Here is a 25,887-nt window from a genome sequence, read left to right on the forward strand (position 1 = left end):
CACTAATATCCTTGAGGAACTTACTCGTCCTCACCTGTTCTGGCCAATATGTGACTCCAGGCTCACAACAACATGGTGGACTGTTAATTGCCCTCTGAAGTGGCCTAGCAAGCCATTCAGTTGGTATCCAGGGCAACTAGGGATGGGCAATATATGCTGGCCTAGCCAGCAATGCCCACATCCCAAGAATATATATTATGAAAAGAATTATAAAATCCCTCTAATTTATCAAAGGGTAAATATTCCACTTGTGCCAGCAAACTTCCAGGGAGTGCTTATTGTAACATTGTATTCAAATCAATAGATGAAAAGCCATGGGCAGGCAGTGCAGAATTTCACTGTGTTGAGTTTCCAGCATGCGCCAGCTGAGCAGAGTCATTATCCCCTCACTGGATTAGGGGATACTGAGAGAATGACTGGATTGTGGCAAGTTGCTGTTGTTCACTCAGAGAATATTTCTCAAAAATATTCACATGATATTTCAACTGTTCGACCTTCTTCAACTTTCTCAGCCACTGTGATCTTTTAGATTGCAAATACTTCAAACTGCTCACTTAGTTGCTGCAGTACAGGAAGCAGTTTCACATTTAGCTCAAAACTGGGCATTCATGAAGCGCTGTGGGCCATCAGCAGCAGCAGAATTATAATCCACCACAACCATAACCTCATTGTCTGGCATATCCTTCACTCCACCATTACCATCAAACCGGGTGGTGGGGGGGGGGGGTGGTGGGGGCAACCCTGGTTCAATGAGGAATGTAGGAAAGCATGCCAGGAGCAGCACCAGGCATACCTAAAAATGAGATGTCAATCTGGTGAAGCTATAACACAGGCTAAACAGTGGAAACAGTATGCTGTAAATAGAACTAATCGCTTCCCATAGCCAATGGATCAGATCAAAGGGCTGTAGTCCTGCCACATCCATTCGTGAATGATGATGGACAATTAAACTACTAATGGGAGCAGGAGTCTCCATGAACATCCCCATTCTCAATGATGGCGGAGCCCAGCATGTTAGTGCAGAAGACGAGGCTGAAAGGTATGCAATCATCTTTAGGCAAAAGTGCCAAGTGGATGATTCATCTCAGCTTCCTCCTGAGGTTCACACTGTCACAGATACCAGAATTCAGCTAACTAGATTCACTCTATGTGATGTCATGAAACAGCTGAGTGCACAGGATACAGCAAAGGCTATGGGCCTCGACAACATCCTGGCTTTAGTACTGAGAACTTATGCTCTGGAACTAGATGAAATTCTAGCCAAGTTGTTCCAGTACAGCTACAACACTGGCATCTACCCAACAATGTGGAAAAGTGCCCAGATATATCCTGCCCACAAAAAGCAGGACAAATCCAATTTTTCCAATTACCGCCCCATCAGTCTACTCTCAATCATCAGCAAAGTGATGCAAGGTGTCCGCGACAATGCAATCAAGTGGCACTTACTCACGAATAACCTTTTCACTAATGCAGTTTAGTTTCAGCCAGGGCCACTGACTCCAGATCTCATTACGGCCTTGGTCCAAACATGGACAAAGGAGCTGAATTCCAGAGGTGAGGTGAAAGTGTCTACCTTGACATCAAGGCAGCATTTGACCAAGTGTGGTAACAGGGAGCCCCAGTAAAACTGAAGTCAGTAGGAATCAGAAGAAAAACTGTCTGCAATGAGAAGCTTTTTTATGTGGTCGGATGCAACATAAATGAGATACATGGAGTTCAAGTAATCGAAGATCTCAAAACAGTTTTGTTAAACAGCTAACAACTATATACAGTACAGAGCTATCTATTTTCAGGTTTTGCCTCATGGTGTTACAGTACAGAGTGAGCCTGGCATGTAGTCACATGACTGCATCCTGGTACTCAGCTCATTAGCATACTAAGATCTTAAAGGTTCATTAATCTTAAAGGCAATCACACAACTTCCCCCTTCTTTCCAAGTATATGTCTCATATGCTAAAAGTAATAATACATAAAAACTCAGATAACATCAAAATTATTTACACATGGCTAGAGGTTATGAACTTTCAAAGAATAGAGGCTCAAATGTCCATAGGTCGTCTTGGTGATTTGACAGCTCTTGCTCAGGGACTTTGCGTCTCACCTGTTGCGGTTCTTTCTGAAGTTTCCCCCTCTCTGTATTCAGTCTCTGTTGCTCTGCGTCCAGCTTGCTAACATACTCTGTTGCTTTTCTCTAGATGACCACATTTGGCGTCTTGTTATTCTTGGAAAGTTCTGACACCTCATCTCGAAGAACCAATAGACAATGCTTCAACTCATTCCTTATTAAACAGCTAACAACTATACACAGTACAGAGTTATCTATTTGCAGGTCTTGCCTCTTGATGTTACAGTGCAGCGTGAGCCTGGCATGTAGTTACATGACTATGTCCTGGTACTCAGCTCATTAGCATACTAAGATCTTAAAGGTACATTACTCTTAAAGGCAATCACACAACACTCCTCACTGGCTGGAGTAATACCCAGCACAAAGGACGATTGCTGTGGTTGCTGGAGGCCAATTACCTGAGCCCAGGACATCACTGCAGCAGTTCCTCAGGGGAGTGTTCTAGGCCCAACCATCTTCAGCTGCTCCATCAATGGACTTTCCTCCATCAGAGGGTCAGAGTGAGGATGTCAGGTTGATAACTGCATGGTGTTCAGTTCCATTTGTAGCTCCTCAGATAATGAAGTAGTCCATGCTCACATTCCAGCAATACCTGGACAACATTTAGGCTTGAACTGATAAATAGCAAGCAATATTTGCACAACACAAGTGCCAGGCAATGAGCATCTCCAACAAGAGAGAATCTATGCACCTCTCTTTAATGGTAATTCAACAGCATTACCATCGTTGAGTCCCCCATCATCAACATCCTGAGGGCCACCATTGACCAGAAACTTAACTGGACCAGCTGCACAACTGCTGAGGCTATAAGAACAGCTCAGAGGTTGGGAATTGTTTTATTTATTTGATTCTTTCATGGAATCTGAACATCACTGGCAAGGCCAGCATTTGATGCCCATCCCTACTTGCCTGTGACAACTGAGTGACTTGCTATCCATTTCAGAAGACAGTTAAGAGTTACAGATAGGCCAGTCCAGGTAAGGACAGCAGATTTCCTTCCCTAAAGGACATTAGAGAACCAGCTGAGTTTTCATAACAATTAATGATAGCATCATTGCACCATGACTGAGAATAGCTTTAAATTCCAGATTTTTTAAATTAAATTTATTGAATTTAAATTCCACCAGCTGCCATGGTGGGATTTGAACCCATGTCCCCAAGACATTAGTCTGGGCCTCTGAATTACTTGTTCAGTGACAATATTATAACACCACCAGTTCCTCAGTAGTGAATAATTCAACTCCTGACTCTTGAAAGCCTGTCCACCATCTGAAAGGGAAAAATCAGGAGTGTGATGGAATGCTTTCCAGTTGCCTGGATCAGTGCAACTGCAATAACAATCAAGAAGCTCGACACCATCTGGGATAAGGTGGCACAGTGGCGCAGTGGTTAGCACCGCAGCCTCACAGCTCCAGGGACCCGGGTTCGATTCTGGGTACTGCCTGTGTGGAGTTTGCAAGTTCTCCCTGTGACCGCGTGGGTTTTCGCCGGGTGCTCCGGTTTCCTCCCACAGCCAAAGACTTGCAGGTGATAGGTAAATTGGCCATTGTAAATTGCCCCTAGTGTAGGTAGGTGGTAGGGAGTATGGGATTACTGTAGGGTTAGTATAAATGGGTGGTTGTTGGTCGGCACAGACTCAGTGGGCCGAAGGGCCTGTTTCAGTGCTGTATCTCTAAATAAAAAAATAAATAATGCAGCCTGTTTGACCGGCACCCCATTCACCACCTGAAACATTCCTGCCCTCTACCACTGGTGCACAATGGCAGCAGTGTGTACCATCTGCAAGATACACTGCAGCAACTTGCCAAGACTCCTTCGACTGTACTTTCCAAACCCACAACCTCTTCCACCTAGAAGGACAAAGGCATCACATATATATGGGAATACTGCCATCTGCAAGTTCCCCTCCAAGGATGTCATATGCATATTTAATCAGAGCAGTTTCAGTACTGTTGTGGGTCAGAAACCTGATTAGAGGCTTTTAAACATAGGGTTCCAGGAAAGATTGACACAGATTTGAAAGGTGACAGCATGTTCAAGGAGTTTGGAATGGAAAGGGAGGTTGGAGATGGGGGCAGTTGTTTCCAAGCACAGGGTTTGTTTTTTTGAGGTGAGGAGTGATGATGACAGATATGAAGGAAATTGGGACAATACCTGAGGAGCAAGAACCGTTAACAATATCAGCTAACTTGAGACCAGGAAGGGAAGTTGGGTGGTCAACAATTTCATAGGAATAGGGTCAAGGAAGCAGAAGGTGGGCGAACAAGGTGAACTTGTAGAGGGCATGAGGGGAGATAGGAGAAAAACTAGAGAAAATTCTGAGTTCAGTGCTGGTGCAGGGGGGTAACCTCAGAGGAACTTTGGCCTGTTGGGCTCTGGGAAAGGAGGGAAGTGGCAAAGGCAGCTGAACCAATGGCCTCAATCTTCCTGACAAAGAAATCCATGAGCTCTTTGCACTTATTGCTGAAGGTGAGAGTGGAGGAGAAGGGGAGAGGCATTGCAGTCAAGTCTGCGTCCCTTGGAAGAGAATGGAGATGAGAGCCATACCAGGGGAGTGACCAGGTTGAAAGAGAGTGATGGCTTACATGGGGAATGGGCAATCAAAGGTGGAGGTGAGGGTCTGGTTGAGCAGATCAGTAGCTGCAGAAATGTTGTGATGAATGGAGGGCCAAAGGCTAGATTGTTGGGAATTTGAAAGTGCAGTTGTAAGATAATTAGGATACAGCTTTTTCCAGGGGTGGACACAGAAGGGTTGCGAGGAGGATGGGGATGTGAGTGGAGAGCATTACAAGGAAGTGATCAGAGATGGCACTATCCATGATGGACACAATGGGAGTAGCAACGCCATATGAGATGGCAAAGTCAAGGTGTTGGCAGTGAATATGGATAGGGAAAATATTACTTTGCAAAAGAAATCTATCTAATTTGCATTTAAATGAATCAATACTATCTTTCTTGCATTGTCTCCTAAACGCCTTGTTCTACAGATTTAAAACTCGCTCGCTGAAATATCGGCCCCGATATTAACTCTGATGCAGTTTGGGGATGCGATATCAGGTGCAAAATCCAAAAGTTTCAGCACATCAGTTTGTGCAATTTCAGTGGGGCCACCTCATTCTAATTTTACTTCCGGATTTAACATCTATGTGCAGGAGCAGGTATGGTGCTGAACTGCATGATGTGATCTCAATTGCAGCATTTAAATTGTCAATCAAGGATGGAATTTGGAGCAGTTAAGAGTTGTGAAAGAGAAGTGCTGTATTGGATTCAGTACAGTCATAGGCTGTACCAAGATTTAATGACACAATCCTTGACACACTGCTGGATGTAGTGAGGCAGAGTGAGATACTCTTCCTCAACAATATGAGGAAGAAACCTGCTGCTGTACCAAAGAAGGTATGAATGGAAGTGGCCAAGGAGGTCAGCAGTGGGAGCATTGTGACACCCTCCTGGATTCAGTGCAGGAAGTGCTTTAATGACCTAACCAGGTCAGGAAAGGTGAGTGCAGTTGCACATCCCAACCCCGACTCTGCCTTGTCAAACCTACTCATCACATCACTCCTAACATCCACTTACCTTGCAAATGCAATTATCCTCTTTTTATGCACTTTCTCACATCCCATCTATCTATCCACCACTCTCACTTACCCTGATCCTTGTACAATTTGATGCCTCTCCCTATTAGTCACACTCACCAAATTCACTTCTTAAAATTGGATTAACTCATATCATTACAGTCACTCTTAGGTCTCTTCTTTCTCCCATCGCAAGAAAAGAGAGCACAGACATGAGCGGGGAGGAAGATGGTAGATTTCCCAGTTGACAGGTGCAAAGACAGAAGGGACATTTTGGCATTCCTGACCATCAGAGATTGAGAGATTGGGACTTCACAGCTACCTGGTAATAGTATCAGTGACCTATATGTCACACAACACTCATTCACATTGACTTGATTTCAACAGCCTGTGAAATGTGATCATCTTCATGATGATAACTTGCAACATTCTTTCTTTGCCAGTACTAATTCATTCCCTTTCTGCCAGGGCTTTCACATGTTCAGCAGCAGTCAGTGGAGATCCCGGATAACGATTTCTCAGAGTATCTGATTCCTTCTGATGGTACACTGTCACGGGAGTCTTGCTTACCACGTACCAGCTCAGATACTTGGACTTTGGTGGATTAGGCAGATATTGGGTTTTCACCTGGTGACTCATAGTTCAGAAGCGAGCACAGGCAGACAGCAGTGGCAGGGCCAGCTGTGGAGAATCTGTGTCAGAGACCACAGTCGTTTCTGAGCTCTGCGCAGCTCTACACAGATGTTGTACCATGTATCTGGTGCAAGATATCAGGATGCCATCAATGAAAAGGATGATCATGGAAATGCAGCAGAAAATCTATGACATACAGGCAGGTATTCCATGCACGTTGTCCATAAGTGTAGAGACGAAGGAGTAGTCCACCTCAAGCATGAGTGGGTTGATGTCACAGGACAGTACGAGGATGTCTTCTTCCATGGATACAGTGGCCAGTTCTGTGGAATAACAATTGCAATATGCAGGCCTTGACCATGGCCGTGCAGACTCTGGATGCCAACATGTCTGGCGCATTAAGTAGGATGACAGACACCTTAGCTGTGGCTTCACAGCACATCATTGATCTGCACCAAGCTGCTCTCCAGCACATTGCTAGCAGTGAAGCTTGGCTGGACAATTAGAGTGATGATGGTGAAAGGGGACATGGAAATAGGAATTCCACCCAAAGTGCCCCCACTTCTCACCTAATGCTCTCCCCAAGTTAGTGCCTGATTGCTGCCTCCTCTCCCAATGGCTGAGTATGGCCCTGCACAGGTGCAGGGGAGCAGCCTTTGGTGGGGCCCTCACAGGCTCCAACTTACAGAAGTCGTTGGTCAAGAGCATCTCAGCAGTCAGAGCAGGGATCTGAACGTCCACCTCTGCTGAAGAAACAGGGGTTGCACTACATAGTTGTAGTAGGGAAAGGAAGAATAAGGCTTTTTAGTTGTACAAGGGCATGAGCATGGGTGTTTGAAAAATGTTTTAGATTTTAGATTTAGAGATACAGCACTGAAACAGGCCCTTCGGCCCACCGAGTCTGTGCCGACCATTAACCACCCATTTATACTAATCCTATATTCCTACCACATCCCCACCTTCCCTCAATTCTCCTACCTATACTAGGGGCAATTTATAATGGCCAATTTACCTATCAACCTGCAAGTCTTTTGGCTGTGGGAGGAAACCGGAGCACCCGGAGGAAACCCACGCAGACACAGGGAGAACTTGCAAACTCCACACGGGGAGTACCCAGAATTGAACCCGGGTTGCTGGAGCTGTGAGGCTGCGGTGCTAACCACTGCGCCACTGTGCCGCCACTGTACTGTTGAGTTTCTGTTCTTTAGTACAGTCACATTGCACATTTTCCCGTGTTGCACATTCTTCTTTACTGGGTGGTAACGTGCCCTTTCAGTTGCTTATTATTGAACGGGAAGACATGAATTGACAGGAACCTGTGGCGGGATGTGTAGTCGATGGTTGGTTTATTGGTTATCGAACTGCTTTGTCAGTGGGATTGGGCGGGTGGGAAGTGAGGGTGAGAACAGCCATTGGATGTGATTGTTGCTTCAGTGGTAGTGACGAGCTGAATCTTACGGATATAAGACAATCCTGACAGCCCAGGCAGCCATGTGAGTGGCTGCTGTTGCATTGGGACACCACATTCATCTTCTGTTTCCTCCTCCTTTTCTTTGGAAGCATTCGTAGACGATGGGCTGAATTTTAAAGTGACGGTGCGGCTCTTGGTGGTGGCACCAGAAGCGATCATGTGATGGCTGGCCAATTGAGGATGGGTGTGGGGCTTGTGGAATCAAGGGCCTGAGGTGGGGAAGGGGATGCCAATGGAGCTGTCATCTCATGCAATGGCAGGTGCTAGTGCCAGACTTGAAGGGCCACTAGCCCTGCATTCATTACTACCTGGATGGAAAGAAGAAATAACTGAGTGCCCTCTGAGTTTCTCCTGGACCTTGTCTGCTGCCTTCACAGACCCTGGGCATTGCCTGCTGCTTGTGTTGCATAAGATGCAAGGTGCTGATCACCAGCTTGCATTGGCCATGGCTGAAGGAAGACCCCTAATGGCCCCAAAGTTTAGCGGTGCCTCCCTACAGGATCTATTCCAGGCTGAAGGGCAAGGCGAGAGGTCCTCTTCCCCAGAGATGGGAGGAGGAGATCTGCCTGTCTGACCAAGCAAGCCTGGACAGAGATTGTGGAAGTCAGTGGCCATGGGCTCATCCCTAGGACATGGATCCAGTGCAGGAAGCAGGTCAATGACTTCATCCGGGGTGCAAAGGTGAAAACTTCAAACACTTTGGGCAATGCATGTGGCTCAATGAGAAGGAGCGGTTGTTTTTTTGGAGTGGCCACCCAGTCACATTAATTGGGGAATGTCATTAGGACATGATGCCTGCATATGGGCTGCATCTCGGTGAAGGGCACACGTCAGCCATTGTCAAGCCCTACACAGTCCCTCGAGAGCATGCAGGAGGCATCTGTGTTCCCTCATCATGGCCTGCTGGACTATCACCATCAGAGCTCTCGCAGTTTTCCCCACTGTGAGACTAACTTAGTTTACCATTGTGTTTGCAGGAGAAGACAGCCCACAATAGGAAGGAGCGTGACAAGATCAGGGGATGGAATGCCTTATCTCCAGGTCCTGACACCGATGAGGAGGAGGCCATGGAACTGGCAGGGAAACAAGGCAGACGTGGCATGGCTGAAGATGAGGCAGGGCCGTCTACCCATGAGAGTGAGTGAGCATCTCCTGGGGCACAAAGGTGCATCTGTGATCACCGTTGCATCAATAGAGAAGCATAGTAGGAGTGGTTGGAATGTGACGATGGGCAGACCCTAATCCTTCAATGTCTATGTCTGCTCATGCAGGTGAAGCTGAACGACACGAGAGGAGCTGAAGCGACTGAGGGACAGGTAGCCACCTCTGAGGAGGAGGAGGCAGCCTCAGAGGGTGCACTGTCACATTCCCCTGCACCCTCCACCAATGCAGATACTCTCACGTTGTTGGATATCCACTCACATTTAGATTTGGACACACAACCTGGTGAGCAAAGCACAGACATGCTAGGGCAGCTGATGGAGGCTGTGAGAGGCAAGGCCACTGGCAGTTGGAGGACTATGGGAGGCCAGGCCTATGCTGAGCCCCAGGCTGATGACGTGCCTCTTGTGTCGGCAACAATATGGGAAATACTGCAGCTGCAGCGAGTGGTCAGGCAACATCTGGCAGAGATGCCAGAGAGCCATGCGTACATAAGCACGGATGATGGCCTTGGTGCTGCACTGTCTCTGCCGACTGCGCATTTGGCTTCCTCCATTGAGAGGCTGGTGACACTCATGAAGAGCCAGATCCAGCAGGCCAATCAGTGGCGTAGACCTGCACTCCATCGTTTTGTCCATGAGCTCAATGCAGCAGTGATAAGGTGAGAGGGGAACAAGGCACCTGGAGTCTCCACCAGGTCCACAACCCTCTCAGACCCGCAGGGAGGTACAAGTGTGTCTTATAAGGGGGGAGCAGCGGCTGCCTGCTGCATCTGGGGGGTCCTCTCAGGGTGCTTCTGGTGTGGGCAGTAGCTACAAAGCCCCTCTGCCAGTGATGCCAGTGCCTCCATCACCCCGACGACAGAGGATGGCTGTCAAGGTCATTGCAGGCCAGGGGACAGCAAGGTCTGCAGCCTACACTACCTAAGCTGACAGTGCAGGGGTAGAACCACATAGTAGCGCCCAGAAAAGATATAAGAGAACCTAGATGCGCTTAGGGGATCACGGGTGAAGATGCAGTCAAGATGGGTAGTGGTGCATTTGGTGTGACGCGGAATAAACAAATGATGTTAACTCACCAAGTCTCCTTTCTGTTATTGATGCCCTTTGTTCATTAATTTGAACCTTTCCTCCCAGGGGCTGGAAGCAAGGGATCAAGCCCTGAGTGCTCAAAGCTTCAGCCTTGCCACTGTGTGAAGTGCACCTGGGTACTGCAAGACAGAAGGAAGGAGGCGACAACAGGGTGGCTAAAAGGGAAGGCTTTATTGCTGTGGTTCCACCAGGTAGTAAGGAACAAGGAAATGTAAATGTATAAGGGTGTCTTGTGCCTCCCTTGAATGTATCTCATGGTGCTTTTCCTGCAGTGCTCAGCAGATCACCACTATACACAGGGGCATACTGAAGGGTTCCACCAGATCGAACTGGGCACCTGAATCTCATCTTCAGTGTACCAATGGCCTGCTTGGGTTGACCCTTGGCAAGTGTTGTACCTCTCCTCTGCATCCGTGCATGGTTTCCTCACAGGCGTCAGTAGCTATGTTCTCAGTGGGTAGACCTTGTCTCCAAGGATCCATCCCCGAAGGCAAGCAGCAGAATGGAAAATATATGGCACCTGGGTCTGCCGAAGTCTGTAGGCATTGTGGTTGCTTCCCGGGAATCGTGCACACACCTGTAAGATCCATTTTCAGTGGTGGCGGACCAGTTGCATATCGAGGGAGTGGAAACCATACCAACAGTTGTTTTTGTTTAACTGTACATACAGTTATATCAGTGCCAAACTGCATAATTTGAGACTGTAAATTCAGCAGCTCTTTGTAGGTCTTCAATGTTCCTAAGACGAGGGTCTGATTTTCTCAGTTCCTGTCTCTGATTTTCTCTATAGTCTCTTTCTCTGTGATTCTTGGCCCCTTCTGTTGCCCTCCTGCCACAACACTGATTCAGTTCAATTAAGCTGTCATTTAATCAAACTCTCTGAAAAAACACTTTATACAGTCTTGGGTCAGCTTGACTCAGTTGGTAGCACCTCTCATCTCTTGAGTAAGAAGACTGTGGGCTCACATCTCTCTCTCGGCACTGAAGGCTTGATTTTAACCCTAGGTTGAAATGACGAACGAGGGTCACCCACTGTGCCCGCACCTGCTGCCATTTCAACTGCGGATCTTGATGTCAAGGAAAGGCAATTGAGACTCTCATTAAGATTGTTCAATGTTACAATCAGATGACACCATTCAGACCAAGATGCAATTTTGATTAAAAAGTATGGAAGTTCTGTCCAGTGCTTAGCCTGCCATTAAAGCCGGTGGGATTGGTGTGTTAGAACTGCTGAAGCTGCATGTTAAAGGGCACTCGGCTGCAGCTGAAGAAAGAAAGACTTGCATTTACATAGCATCTTTCATGACCACCAGACGTCCCAAAATGCTTAACAGCCAGTTGTACTGGTTCCAGTTGACCATTTGCATTTGTTCCAGTTGTAAACGATATTGGCTCCAGTTGAAACCAGTGAACCTGGTTCCAGTTGACCATTTGCATTTGTTCCAGTTGTGACCAGTAAGACTGGTTCCTGGCTCAACTCAACATTTGAGACCAGAGTATTAACTTTTGAAAAGTGTTCATATAAGTACCACGAACAAGTGAAAATTACCTATGTGGTGTGTGCTGTGGTTATGCAGTGAAACTAAAACACTCTTGACTGTGCTGTTTGTTTCAAATTTTATTATGATGCAGAAAAAGCACAAGACACAGTTGAATAGCAAAACCCAAATTAAACACCATACAGTAAAGGCCTGCTACCCGACCCGAACCCAACGGCACCCGACGACATGTGTCAGGTTTGGATCGGGTTGCGTCGCACTTCAGGGTCCGGCATTCAGGCTCGGGTCAGGCTGAATCGCACGTGCTCTATCACCACCTCAGGTAAGTGACTTTAATGTTATTTTACATTTTGGACTTTAAAGGTGGTTTTGTTACAGTTATTTTAAGCTTGTACAGATCAGCAACAAAGTGAACAAACAGAAGGTAGGTTAACTGATGGTCACGTCGGGTCGGGTTGGGCGTGGGAAAAAATGGAGGGACTTAGGCTGGGTCGGGCTTGGGGCCGGATGGGGTTCTATCGGGCTTGGGTCGGGTCTCATTTGCAGACCTGAGCAGGCCTTTACTGTACAGAAATTAAGAAATAAGTGAACATAGCAGATAAAGTGCAAAAATGTTAAATTACAGCTGTAATCAAAATACAAAACTTAAACATTAATTACATTGAGCTGTTTGATGGTTCGCTGGATTTTGGTCTTCCATTGAGGTCCTGTATTTTCTGGGAGATGTAATTGTTCATCTTACTGAGCTCTTGACAGATTCCTCACTCAGCTCCTGGGTTTGGAGGTGAAGTGTGAAGCATGCTGTAAATAACAGAAATGATAAAGTCCAAAACAGGTGACAGAGGCCTTCCTGCTAAACTCCTGCTGAGAGAGATTTGTGATGTTCTGAACTCTAATTAACTAATTAATTAACTACAGATTCTAGATGAGGGTAAATAATTCTATGGTTCAGTCTTTGTGAATGACTTAAGTCATTATGGAGGCAAGTTTAGCACTGCACCAAATGTCATAATGATCATCACCTTCTGCTGAAACCAACAATGATTATCTAAAGTTCTGAAAATCAATTATAAGAATCATTACCTTGCCATCAATTGCTGTATACAACTGCTCACTGGCCTTTTCATGCTCCATAAGAATTAGGGCTTGCTGACTCTGCCTGGTTGGTGCTGGGGTGTCCAGGCAGTTTTTTTTTATTAATTCATGGGATGTGGGCGCTGCTGGCAAGGCCAGCATTTATTGCCCATCCATAATTGCCCTTGAGAAGGTGGTGGTGAGTTGCCATCTTGAACCACTGCAATCCTAAGGGTGTAGGTATACTCAGAATTCTGTTAGGAAGGGTGTTACAGGACTTTGACCCAGCGACAGTGAAGGAACGGCAATATAGTTCCACGTCAGGACGGTGTGTATCTTGGAGGGGAACTTGCAGGTGTTGGTGCATCCATCCATCCATCTGCTGCCCATGTCCTTCTAGGTGGTAGAGGTGCTGTCGAAGGAGCTTTGGTGTATTTCTGCAATGCATCTTGTAGATGGTACACACTGCTGCCACTGTGCGCCAGTGGTGGAGGGAGTGAATGTTGAAGGTGGTGGATGGGGTGCCAATCAATCAGGCTGTTTTGTTCTGGATGGTGTCGAGCTTCTTAAGTGGTGTTGGAGGTACACCTATCCAGGCAAATGGAGAGTATTCCATCACACTCCTGACTTGTGCCTTGTAGATGGTGGACAGGCTTTGGGGAGTCAGGAGGTGAATTACTCGCTGCAGGATTCCTCGCCTCTGACCTGCTCTAGTAGCCATGATATTTATATGGCTACTCCAGTTCAGTTTCTGGTCAATGGTAACCCGCAGGATGTTGATAGTGCCATTGAATGTCAAGGGGAGATGGTTAGATTCTCTCTTGTGTGAAATAGTCATTGCCTGCCACTTGTGTGTCGCGAATGTTACTCGCCACTTATCAGCCCAAGCCTGGATATTATCCAGGTCTTGCTGCATTTCTACATGGACTGCTTCAGTATTTGAGGAGTCATGAATAGGGCTGAACATTGTGCAATCATCAGCGAACATCCCCACTTCTGACCTTATGATTGAAGGAAGGTCATTGATGAAGCAGCTGAAGATGGTTGGGCCTAGGAATTACCGTGAGGAACTCCTGCAGTGATGTGCTGGAGCTGAGATGATTGACCTCCAACAACCACAACCATCTTACTTTGCACGAGGTATGAATACAACCAGTGGAGAGTTTTCCCCTGATTCCCATTGACTCCAGTTTTGCTAGGGCTCCTTGATGCCAAACTCGGTCAAATGCTGCCTTGATGTCAAGGGCAGTCACTCTCATCTCACCTCTTGAGTTAAGGTCTTTTGTCCATGTTTGAACCAAGGCTGTAATGAGGTCAGGGGCTGAGTGGCCCTGGCAGAACCCAAACTGAGCGTCAGTGAACAGGTTATTGCTGAGCAAGTGCTGCTTGATAGCACTGTCGATGACCCCTTCCATCACTTTACTGATGATGAAGAATGGACTGATAGGGCAGCAATTGGCCAGGTTGGATTGTCCTGTTTTTTATGTACAGGACATATCTGTGTAATTTTCCATATTGCTGGGTAGATGCCAGTGTTGTAGCTGTACTGGAACAGCTTGGCTAGGGCGCGCGGCAAGTTCTGGAGCACAGTTCTTCAGTACTGTTGCTGGAATGTTGTCAGGGCCAATAGCCTTTGCAGTATCCAGTGTCTTCAGTCGTTTCTTGATAAAACTTGGAGCGAATTGAATTGGCTGAAGGCTGTGATGCTGGGGACTTCAGGAGGAGGCTGACACTGTTTGCTTGTGTGGTGCTGGGGGTACACTGCCACGTCTAGGCATGTCCGATTCTCTTGCTGCAACATCAGGAAAAATAATTAGCATCATTCATACATCAGAGTTGGGAGGCTATTTACGCATCTCCAATTTACTCCATCATCTGTTTCTGATCAGACAGAGCTGTAAGGCCCCTGACCTTAGCCGAGTTTTTGAACAAGACAAAAAGGACAACAGAAAATGGTTTCAATGCAACAAGTCAACAGAATAAATGATTAAACAAAATACTTAACAATAGATAATAGTAGAGAAGCTGCTTTCAATCCTTGCTTCTTGAAGCTGCCTGGAAACATGTATTGTTGTCTTCGATCCTTCTCTGATGTCTTCTACTCTGGCTTCTTCTTCTGTGTGAGTCTTCTTCTGCGGTTCTTCCTGTGTCTCTGTCTCTGCCTGTGTGTTCTGTTGTTCTTAGAACCCTGCCTTTTTATCTTTTTTTTCAGAGCTGCCTATGTGCCAAAGTGCAAATTCTGTGCAGCTTTGCATTTGTTTTGACCTTATAACAATAGCTACTTTTTTCCTAACCTAGCTTAATTTGATTGGCTTCTCCTGTCTCATCCCAGACTTTATGGCACCATCTGCTGCACCAGAACGTTCATAAAACAACATCTTTAAAAACTACTAATACAACAATCCTGTCAATAAAACCCTTTTCATAAATGACTTTAAACATATTTTACAGTCTTTCCAATCAAAGCATGAATTGAAATATATTTACACCTCTTTAATTAGAACATGAATTTAAACATATTTTACACCTTCTCACAGAGCTGTATTAGTCAGAGAAAGAGGTGCAGCAATGCAGAATGCAGTCCAATTCAATGAATATCACATAGGCAACTCAGCGGCACTTATAAAGCTGCAGGCAGTCTTACTGATTTAATTAAGTCAATCCAATTGGATTCAACTGGACTGACCAGCAGTAATATTTTCCAGTTCAAAGGTTCTGCCTGCCAACTGGTTACAGTTGAAGCAGCTATATGTCATCTGGCTCCACTTAATTCCAACTGGTTCCAATTTGTCTGCCAGCTGGTTCCAGATGAACCCAAATGGTCCTAGTTAAAGTCGATTGGGCAACTGGGAATACCAAATGGTTACCAGTTATCCCAGCTGTATCTAGACAACAGCAGTTGAGATCACTTACTTGCAGTTGAGACCAGAAAAGACCAATTGACATTTCCAAGTGGCTTCAACTGGTTTGGAAATACAGGATGGCAGGGTGGACAGCATCTTTTGTCTTTGATAGTGGCTGTCAAAGTTATCACAGTCCTTAACTTCTTAACTGGCTTAACTGACTGCTACAGTGGACATTACCCATATCTTCCAGTTTGCAGTGTACAGCTGCATTAAAAAAGGTGGTCCATTGCCCTCTTTTCTAATACTGAGCATTACACCAATGACTGGTTCCCCTGAAGTATAGGGCCTCATTGATGTGTTGTCATCAGGGCACCAGAACCCTAACCAGCAATATTTGTCACAATGCATTTTTTCTGTTCCATTCTGCCATACCCCAGTATTTAACCTTTGTAGAAATGTGATAGGTTGGCTGCTGGGGACAAGGGATGCCCCTGCATAAATAGCTCATGACACCCTTCCACAGCTCCACAATGCTTCAGCAACATAGATATAATCAAAACCATGAGACCACCAGGATAATAATTGAACAGACCTTGAAGACGTTGAAGATGAGGTTCAGGTATCTTGATAAGTTTGAAGCCTCCTACAAAGAGTCTCCCACAATAGAATGGTGTGCTACATGCTGCATAACCTCAGCATACAGAGAGGCCTGCACTTGGATGAGGCAGAGCAGCAGTCGCAGACTTCATCACACAATCAAGGTCAAGGAGAAGGCAAGGAAGCAGCAAAAGCATGAGAGGGATCAGTTAATTGTTCAACAATTCTTGTGACTTGCTCATTTTCCAGCCCTTTGTACTTACACAATCTCTTCTGCTTAACAGTCATTGATATTCTTTCACCGCACCCTTCATTAAAGAACACTCAAACCATTCAGACAATATCTACAACTGACAGTATCTGAACCCTGCTCTTTAGGTTGCAGAACAGCAACTGACCATGGCCAACATACTTTTGAGGTTTCCAAGCAATACAAAGCTACATCATGCAACCTTGTTGCAAACATTGATGCTTGATTGGCTATATACTGGTCTGAGGGAGGGATGTCAATGTTGTTAAGAACTCATGAGTTCAGTGTTGGAAGAATCACAGATTCATTTGAGCAAAGCTAGATCTCCAGAAAGCTTCATTTTAAAGAACACAAGATGACCCCACCTCACCCCTACACCAGATTAAATGTCACCAAACTTAAAGCAACAGAAATCAAAGGTCAGCATCCACAAGCTGTGGAAGGTCATCTCAACACAGCTTCTGACAACACTGAAATGGATTGGAAAAAATTCAGGGGTTCCTTATACTCTACAGCTATTAAGATCCAAGCGCCAAAACCCAGAAAACCAATTACCTCATCCAGTAGAACATCTCTTTACTAAATGCCTGGTTGAAAAATTAAATGAGGGAATCAGTTAAGTAGTCAAAATGCCTGCTTTTATCTCTTACATTGTTAATGAACAGTTTAATCACATTGTCATGGATGCCAAAATGGTTCTCCAGTGCTTTTTGTAAATGAGTTGGAAAACAATTCCCTTGGTGTTGTTCTGCACTACTATCATTGTTGTGCTCAGTGCTGGTAGTACAGCCCCAGAAATTCAATCTTGCCAAGCCTATTTTGCAGCCTTAAATCAGGCATTTCAGTGTTCAATATGTCCTGAGCCGGAAGGCAGCTTCCCATGTAATTGGATAGAGCTCTTTCATAGGTGTTCAGGGCTCACGCCAGAACTATTCAGGTTGTAGGACCCTTCTGTAAAATTGGGCTGTGATAGCGCCTGACTCGTAACTTGTTAAGTTCACCCAGCAACTCATGGCACTAACAGTCAGGAAGGATGCTCCAGGAGTGCTATATAAAAGGCGCATCCACTCCATACATATAGTTGTTGGTTTGTCCCCAGGCTCCTAGTTAACTCTGTTCCTTTTTTTGGCTATATTTTGCTTTCCACAGATGACTTCTAACTGCTGGGAACAATTTTGTGCCGGTGCTGGTCTGCTTGTTTCTGCTATTCCAGTCATGGGCAGTCTGGTACTTCTGCCTTTGCGGCTGGTAAAGAAGGGGAATCAGTGCCGAAGGCAAGAGAGAATAGGAGAAGCTGGGAGAAGAAACAAGAGGAAGGCACTGTGCAGGAGGCCATATTCACTTCTCGTACATCGACTGCTTTATTTTAATCCATTCATGTCAAGCACTTCATTTAGATGAGGTAACAAAGCCAAGAAATGGAAAGACAGGATAACTCTGCTTTCAACTAAATCTGCTAGAGGCTGAGTGTTTCATTTTTTGGAGTCTTTTACTCTCTCATAATCCAAATTGAACAATGTAAGAAAACATTTAAATAAAGAACTACGGCAACAGCAATGTAAATATAAGGGTTTAAACTTTAAATTCTGAGGACAGGCTGCAACAAGTTGACTTCTATTAACCTTGAGTTTAGAAGGTTGAGAGGTGATTTAATCGAGGTGGTACAGAGAAACTACTTGCTCTGGTATAGGAATCCAGAACAAAGGAACGCAATCTTACTATTAGAGCTAGATTAGTGAGGCGTGAAATCAGGAAGCACTTTTTCATACATGGGGTAATCGAAATGTGGAACTCGCTCATCTAAAAGGCCAAGGATGACTGGGGGTCAATGGAAATTCTCAAGTCTGAGATCGATAGACCTTTGTCAAACAATATGAAGTTAAGACATGTTAATGGAGTTGAGATACAGATTAGCCATTACTGTGATAATCTATCCCTTCTTGTCCTTCTCAACCTGTCTGCAGCGTTTGACATAATTGATCACAGAATCCTTCTCTAACACTTCTCCTCCGTTGTCCAGCTGGGTGGGAATGCACTCGCTTGGTTCCATTCTTAACTATCCAGTCATTGGCAATGACTTCTCTTCCCATTCCCACATCATTATATCTGGTGTCTCCCAAGGATTTATCCTTGACCTCTCCTATTTTGCATCTACATGCTGCCCCTTGGTGATATCATCCTCTAATTCTGGCCTCTTGAGCATTCACAACTTAAAAAAAAATCCACCATTGGTGGCCATGCCTTCAGCTGCCAGGACCTTAAGCTCTGCAATTCCTTGCTAGATCTCTCAACTCTCCTTCCTCCATTAAGCTGCTCCTTCAAACCTAACTCTTTGACTGAGCTTTTGGTCATCTGCCCTAATATCTACATATGTATATCGTTGTCAAGTTTTGTTCAATAATGCTCCTGTGAAGCAGGACTACGGGGATCACGCAGGGGGGTGGGACTGACTGAATAGCTTCGTGGAGAGGTGGCATGGACTCGATGAGCCGAATTTCCTCCTTCTGTGTCATAAATGACTCTATGCCTCGATGACTCTATGAAGCACTTAGGGATATTTTGCTAATATAAATACTGTTGATCTGATTGAATGGCTCGAGGGGCTGAATTGTCTATTTCTATTCCTATGTACCTTTTGGGAGAAGACTTTCATCCATTGTTCAAATCAAAATGAAATGAATGAGCAGTTAATGCAGGAAAATATCAGTGTCTAGACTAGCATGCTCGACAGCCAAATTTACAGTGCATGTTGTTGATCTCCCAGCTGTGGAAAAATCTGGGCCAATACATCAGCAGCAAGTTCAAAAGCATTCTCTGTGTTAAAAACCTTAAGAAATCATGGGGTTGAATTTCCATGTGGATTTTTCCTGATTATCCACGCTGGTTTTGGTGGATGATGCAAGTAAACAGTCAGTGTAAATTGCATTTGCCTGTCATTTCTCAGGGGTTTCTGTAGATTCTCCACCAAAGGTACAGCGATCAGGATACCCTCTCACCCATGTAAATTCAACCCTATGTCTCAATGGTCCAGAATTTCTTGACTAAGTAATGATATGTTTGATGGCACTCACCCTAAGGGAATCAAGAGAATTGGGATCAGGGAGGAGAGTGGAATTAAAGCTGGAGGATCAACCATGAATTTATTAAATGGCAGAGGCATTTTGCTGTATGACCTACTCCTGCTCCTATTCCTTATGTTCTTCTTATTATTGCACATGAATCTAAGAATCTCTTGGACTCAGCGCATAGAGGAAAATCAGACCAGATCCATTAAGCCCATGCCATGCCACCATCTTGATTTTCCTCTTGGTTCTGTGCCCAACAGGGGTTACTCTGCAAATCCCTCTAATTTATTATCAATGCACATGGCGTGTTGAACTCTGTGCTTGTATTTGGTAAGCAATCGGTGAATAATGGTCCACCCTGAAGAGGGTGGTCCCTCCTCTCCATTTGTGGGGTTTCAGGCCCAAGTCAACAAAGGACCTAGAGAAAGGGTACACGGACAAACGTTAGGATGTAATGGTAAGGATAAGTAGCAGCAGATTAGTGGTAGGGAAATGCAGGGTTCTACGCTAGGTTTTGCTTATGTGTGTGAGATTTAGGACAGGATTTTCCCTGTGGGCTTTTGAATCCTGCCGTCAGGCTTATGTGGGGGTCAGAAGCCCACAATGCATGGGAAGCAGTCAGTGATTTTCCCTGGAACGACTAATAATGGCCAGAGGGCAGGCTCACTGCCCAATTAAGGATGGTGGGCAGGCTCTAGAAGATGGAGGGCCAATCAGAGGCTTTCCAGCTTGAAGGCAGCAGAAAGATGTCAAGGCTGTGAGTGAGGAAGAGAGCACTTCAAAATGGAGATGCCCTCTCTCCAACTTTTTCAAAGTGTAAATCAAAAATGGCCTTTGCGGCCAGGCCACCACTGTTGGAGTGGAACCCCTCTATAGGGTGGCCTGTGGCTGCTGAACCCAGGCAAGCAGGGAGGGCCTGCCTGGAGTGCTGGCATCGGGAGGCTGCCTCCAAGCACCTAAACTGCCCCCACCATCGCGAGGCCTACAGGCCATCTGCAAAATTCCAGTTGACCTCCTTCAATTGGTCTTAGGTGGCCCTTAACAATTGGCTACTTGCCATGTGTGGCCAGGTAGACCTGCTGCTACCCCCCACCATCCCACCTTTGGGAACATGGCCCTGGGGCAGGATGGAGCCAGGGTACTAGCATGCCAGCAGGTGGTGCTACTTTTAGCGCCTGCCCACCTCCATTCCTTGCAGTGGCAGGGCCTCAAAATCCTGTCCATAGATTAAGTGGAAAGAGTAAAGTGAAGAGTAATGGCCACTCCATTTCTGATGCTGCATGTCCTCATTCTGTTGTGAGGCAGTAGGGTGCATGCTAAAATGAAGAAGCAGCAAATATGTGCAAAGGGACAGTGCAAAGTATTAAAGAACTTAACAAAAATGTAGGGTTCATTCAAGCATAAAATCAGAGTAAAAAACAGAAGATACTGCAAACACTCAGCTTCTGTGGAGAGAGAAACAGAGTTAATGTTTTAGGTCAATGACCTATCATCAGAACAGGAAGATGTTCGAGGTGAACAGCTTTTAAACAGGAATAGAAAAACAAAATACTGCGAATGCTGGAAATTTGAAATAAAAACAAAAAATGTTGGAAATACTCAGCAGGTCAGGCAGCATTTGTGGAGAGAGAAAAACAGAGTTAACACTTCAAGGCATTGACCTTTTTTCAGAACAGCTTTTTAAATGGGTACAACATCAGCAAAAAGGCAGGAAAATAACAAAAAGGGAAAGCTCTATGATAGGATAGAGGGCAGGAATGATTAAATGACAAATATGATGATGATGCAATCCAAAAGGAGATGATAATGATATAAGTATAGGAACAAAAGATGGGTTCAGATGAAGCGTAAATAGTTGCAGCAGAATAGCAAAGGGACATTGAAAACTTGGCAAAGAGGAGGAGGCTCCTGTGACCTGGGAAATTTGCCGAAGAAAGACAGAATTCTTCATGTTGCATACCTAAATTAAGGTTGAATTAAAAGAGCAGGAATCTGAACTTGATAGTGATTAAAAGATGAATATTAAATGGAATGAAAATAGAGCACGATGTAGTATTTATTAGTTTGCATTTTCTTAACTTTTTGAATCGCTCACGGAATTGTGCCAAGTATTACAAATTTCCAGCAACATCCTTTCATAAACCTTGAAATTATGTCACGTTTTCTGCAGTGCAGAAAATTTCTCCTGAACACGTTCGATTAATTGAACCATTTCCTGGAGTGCATATGCCCACTGGCATGTTTTGATAACATTATAGTGCCAAGGTATTACAATGCACAGCACACTTTGAAGATTAATAGTGCTCGAGGATGATGGACAGCTAATATGTTTCCTATATTTAGAAATGGAGGTAAAACAAGTCCAGGGACTTATAGACCAATTAGCTTGATGCCTTTGGCAGGAAGATAATGAATCTTTACTTAAAGATGCAACATAAAAACATTAAAAAATTGAAAATGTAACAACTTGCATTTCTATAGCACATCTAACACACTAAAATTCCCTGAGGCATTTCACAGGAGCATTATCAAACAAAATATGACAGTGAGCCATGAAGGCGATGTTAGGGCCGATGTGAGGTAGGCTTTAAAGAGCATCTTAATGGAACAAAGAAAGATAAAGAGGCAGAGCGGTTTAGGAAGGGAATTCCAGAGTTTAGGGCCTAGGCAGCTAAAGGCATGGCCACCAATGGTGGAGCAATTAAAATCGGGGATGCTCAAGAAGACAGAATTGGAAGAGTGCAGATATCTTGGAGGGCTGGAGGAGATTATAGAGATAGGGAGGTGTGAGAATATGGAGGGATTTGAAAACAAGGATGAGAATTTTAAGATCGAGGCATTGCTTAAGTGGGAGCCAATGTAGGGCAGCACGGACATGGTTGAACAGGACTTGATGTGAGCTGAGGTTTGGATGACCTCAACTTGATGGAGAGTAGAAGATGGGAGGCTGGCCAGAAATGTGTTGGAATAGTCAAGTCCAGAGGTAACAAAGGCATGGATGGAGGGTCCAGCAGCAGATGAGCTGGGGTGGGGGTGGAGTAGGCTGATATTACAGAGGTGGGAATAGGTGCAGATATGTAGTCGGAAGTTACCTCAGGGTCAAATATGACAGCAAGGTTGCAAACAGTTTGTTCCAGCCTCAGGTAGTTGCTAGGGAGGGGAATGGAGTCAATGGTTGGAGAACTGAGGTTGTTGCGGGGACCGAAGATAATGAGCCTGATTTTGCTGTGAAGATGCTGGTCCTGCCATTGGGACCAGAAGTGGGTGTGCCTGACGTTGGGGCCAGGAGTAGCCGGCTGCATGAGATCCAGCGGCGGCCAGCCAATTAAGGGCAATGAGGCAGGGGGGTGCCGACCAATTACATGGTCGGTGGTGGGGGCGCAGGCAGAGACACCAGCGTTAGCTGTCACTGCGACAGGTGCTGGTGCCATTTTTGAAGGGCTGCCAGATCTGCATTCAATGTTGCTGTCTGTAGTGATAGAATTTCCAGAGTACTGAAAGGTTGCAGCGTAACGTCAGACAGTAGACCCCAGGTGGCCCCACGCTTTAATGATGCCTCCCTCCAGGTGCTCTTACAAGCTGCAGGGAAAGGCAGGAGCTTCTCTTCCCTAGGGGCGGGAGGAGGAGAGCCGGGAGCCTGAATGAGCAAGGCTGGCTGAAGATTGCGGAGGGGGTCAGCAGTCATGAGGTCACACCAACGACCTGGATGCAGTGTCGCAAGAGGCTCAATGACCTCATCTAGGCAGCAAAAGTGAGTACCTCTTAAAGCGTTCAGCTCTTGGGTCTTGCATCTGGCAAAGGAGGAGGGTGCATTGGGTGGAGAGGGGGTCCCCACTCAGACGTAGGCAAATAGTCAGGGGATACAGACAAACTGCCTGAGGCCTGGCAAAATGTCCTTGAAAGGAGTCTGTTTGTCATTGAAAACCCTCATGAGATCCCTGGAAAGGGGTCAGATGCAGGAGGCATCTGTGTGTCTGTTTCATCTTTATATTGTTTCTGGTTCCCAGATGTTGGAAAGAATCACACTTTAAACTTGGAAAAGGCTAGAGTCGGTCTTGTTTATTAGAGCACCAGGCTCTGTGCTGTAGAACCTGGTTGAGCTGGTTCTTGTGTTTCATATAACATGACTCCCCTGTGCAGCCGTGAATGAGGCCCCCCACTGGAACACTTACACATAACAACTAGTTCCGAGCTAATTAGTTCCTAACACTTTACAGATAGTATAACAATATATACATATATAAAAGTGCTCCTAACCGTAATAGATGGACATACACCAGCATATGTATTGGCATTCATCCTTGTGTCTGCAGGAGAAGGTTGCACACAATCACAGAGAGTGGGTCAAGACTGGTGGTGGGCTACCAAACCTCCATCTCCTGAATCAGATGGAGGAGGAGGCTATGGAACTGGCTGGAACACAGGATGGACGGAACATTACAGACAGAACGTTTCAGTTGGAGAGACATGGGCACCTTCCCAAGACGGTGAGTGAGGTCCTTAATGGACACAAGGGGGCAAATGCATGTGGTAGAGCCATGCTGTTCATCAAGCATCAGGTGCCCACAGGGATCTCCAACGTTGGGGTGTGTGCCATGTTGGGAGGGGAGGCCCAAGACCCTTCAATGTCTCTGTTCTCTCATGCAGTTCATGCAGAACCTAGTCAAAGGTCCTTTGAGACTGCAGTAGAGCCTGCCACCTCTGATGGGGAGGACAGAACATCAGTGAGTCCAGCGTCACCTCAAACCCCTGCACCCTCCACCAGTACAGATACTCACACATTGGTGGGTATGCGCTCGCGGTTAGACTCGGGCTCACAACCTGGTGAGCACAGCATGAACATGCCCAAGCAGCTGATGGAGGCTGTGACAGCCCAGGTCTCTGATAGCCAGAGGACTGTGGGAGGCCAGGCCCAGGCTGAACCCTAGGCTCATGACGTGCCTCTAGTGTCACCAATCTTACAGGAAATGCTGCAGCTGCAGCGAGAGGTCTGGCAATATCTGGCAGAAATGCTAGAGGCTATGCGACCCAAGCAAGGATGGAGGAGTCTATCCAGGCGTTGAGTGCTATACTGTCTCTGACTGGTGCAACAGTGGCGTCCGCCATCAAGAAATCGGTGGTGCTCCTGGAGAGATACATCCAGCAGAGCACTCAGTGTCAGCAGGTCATTTGTGCAGACCTGCATATCCTTCTCTTGACCGTGAGCTCAAGGCAGTAGTTGCAAGACAAGAGGGCGAACAGGGGACCTGAAATCACCAACAGGTGAGCAGGGAGATGCAAGGGAGGAGGAGTGGCTGCCCACTGCTGCTGGAGGCTCCTCTGAGGATGGTCCTGGTGCAGCCAGCAGTTCCTCTGCCCCTTGCCAGTGACGCCAGACCTCCATCATTCCTGACGACAGAGGGTGCTACAGCTTCTGAGCAGAATTGAACTCCAAACGGACACTTTTTGTTGCAAAACAAGATGGAATAAGAGGTCAGGTGACCTCTCCTGTACTGTGAAGAGACATGGTAACTACTGGAACCCTGAACATATCACCATGTCTGGTAAGGTCTTGAAGAAAGCATTAGAAATGTAAATGGCCCATTCAATGTTAATGGCTACCCCTCTTCAACAATTTGGGCTAACAATGACTTTGCAGACATGGAGACTCTAGACTCAAACTCAGGATAAAGGGTGTGAAAAACCTCCAATTTATCAAGATGGCATAGAGATGAACAACATCCAAACCCATTGTCTAACAAAGGCCACACCATCAAATACTATTTATGAAAACACAATGGGAGAGAAACTTGGGTCACCTGACAGAAACCAAGTCTCTGATAAGGAGTTTTTAATAAGAGACATTTTCTGTACAGAAAGCCAAAAGCCAGAAGGAAGAGAGACCCATCCCAGCAGGAAGAAGGACCCTGCCAAATTACATCTTTAAACATCCTAGAGGCAGAGACGAAAGGTGACCTTGAGACTTCCTGCCTGAGCAACTGTAACAGGATTTCTGCCATTGAGTTGTGACAGATTTAACCAAAGAAGTCTGCAGAAAAGCATCCATTCACCTGATACTTTCCAAGGTTTGTGGTCAAAGTTGTGAAGTTGCAAATATCTTCAGGTATTGTTTAACGAACATTTATCTTTCTTTAAACCTAAGAGAAAACCCATAATTTGTCTGTTATTGACCATTAAAATGCTCAAGGGTGAAAACACAATTCTAATAAAAACACACTGTCTTCAGTCAGTTAAGAGGTGAAAACTTTCAGAATGGATGTGTAATTGCCAATGAAATTCAATATAGAAAAGTGTGAAGTGACATATTTTGGTAGAAAGAATAAGGAAGCCACATACTCCTTGGAAAATAAATGTCCAAATAAGGTATTGAAGCAGAAGAATCTGGGGGTACAGATACACAAATCACTCCAAGTAGCAATGCAGATTGATAAGGACATAAAAAAAGCAAACAAAACACTGGGGTCCACCTCTAGAGCGTTAGAGTTGAAAAGCAGAGAAGT

Source organism: Heterodontus francisci, chromosome 4, assembly GCF_036365525.1.
Source record: "Heterodontus francisci isolate sHetFra1 chromosome 4, sHetFra1.hap1, whole genome shotgun sequence".
NCBI classification, from domain to species: domain Eukaryota; kingdom Metazoa; phylum Chordata; class Chondrichthyes; order Heterodontiformes; family Heterodontidae; genus Heterodontus; species Heterodontus francisci.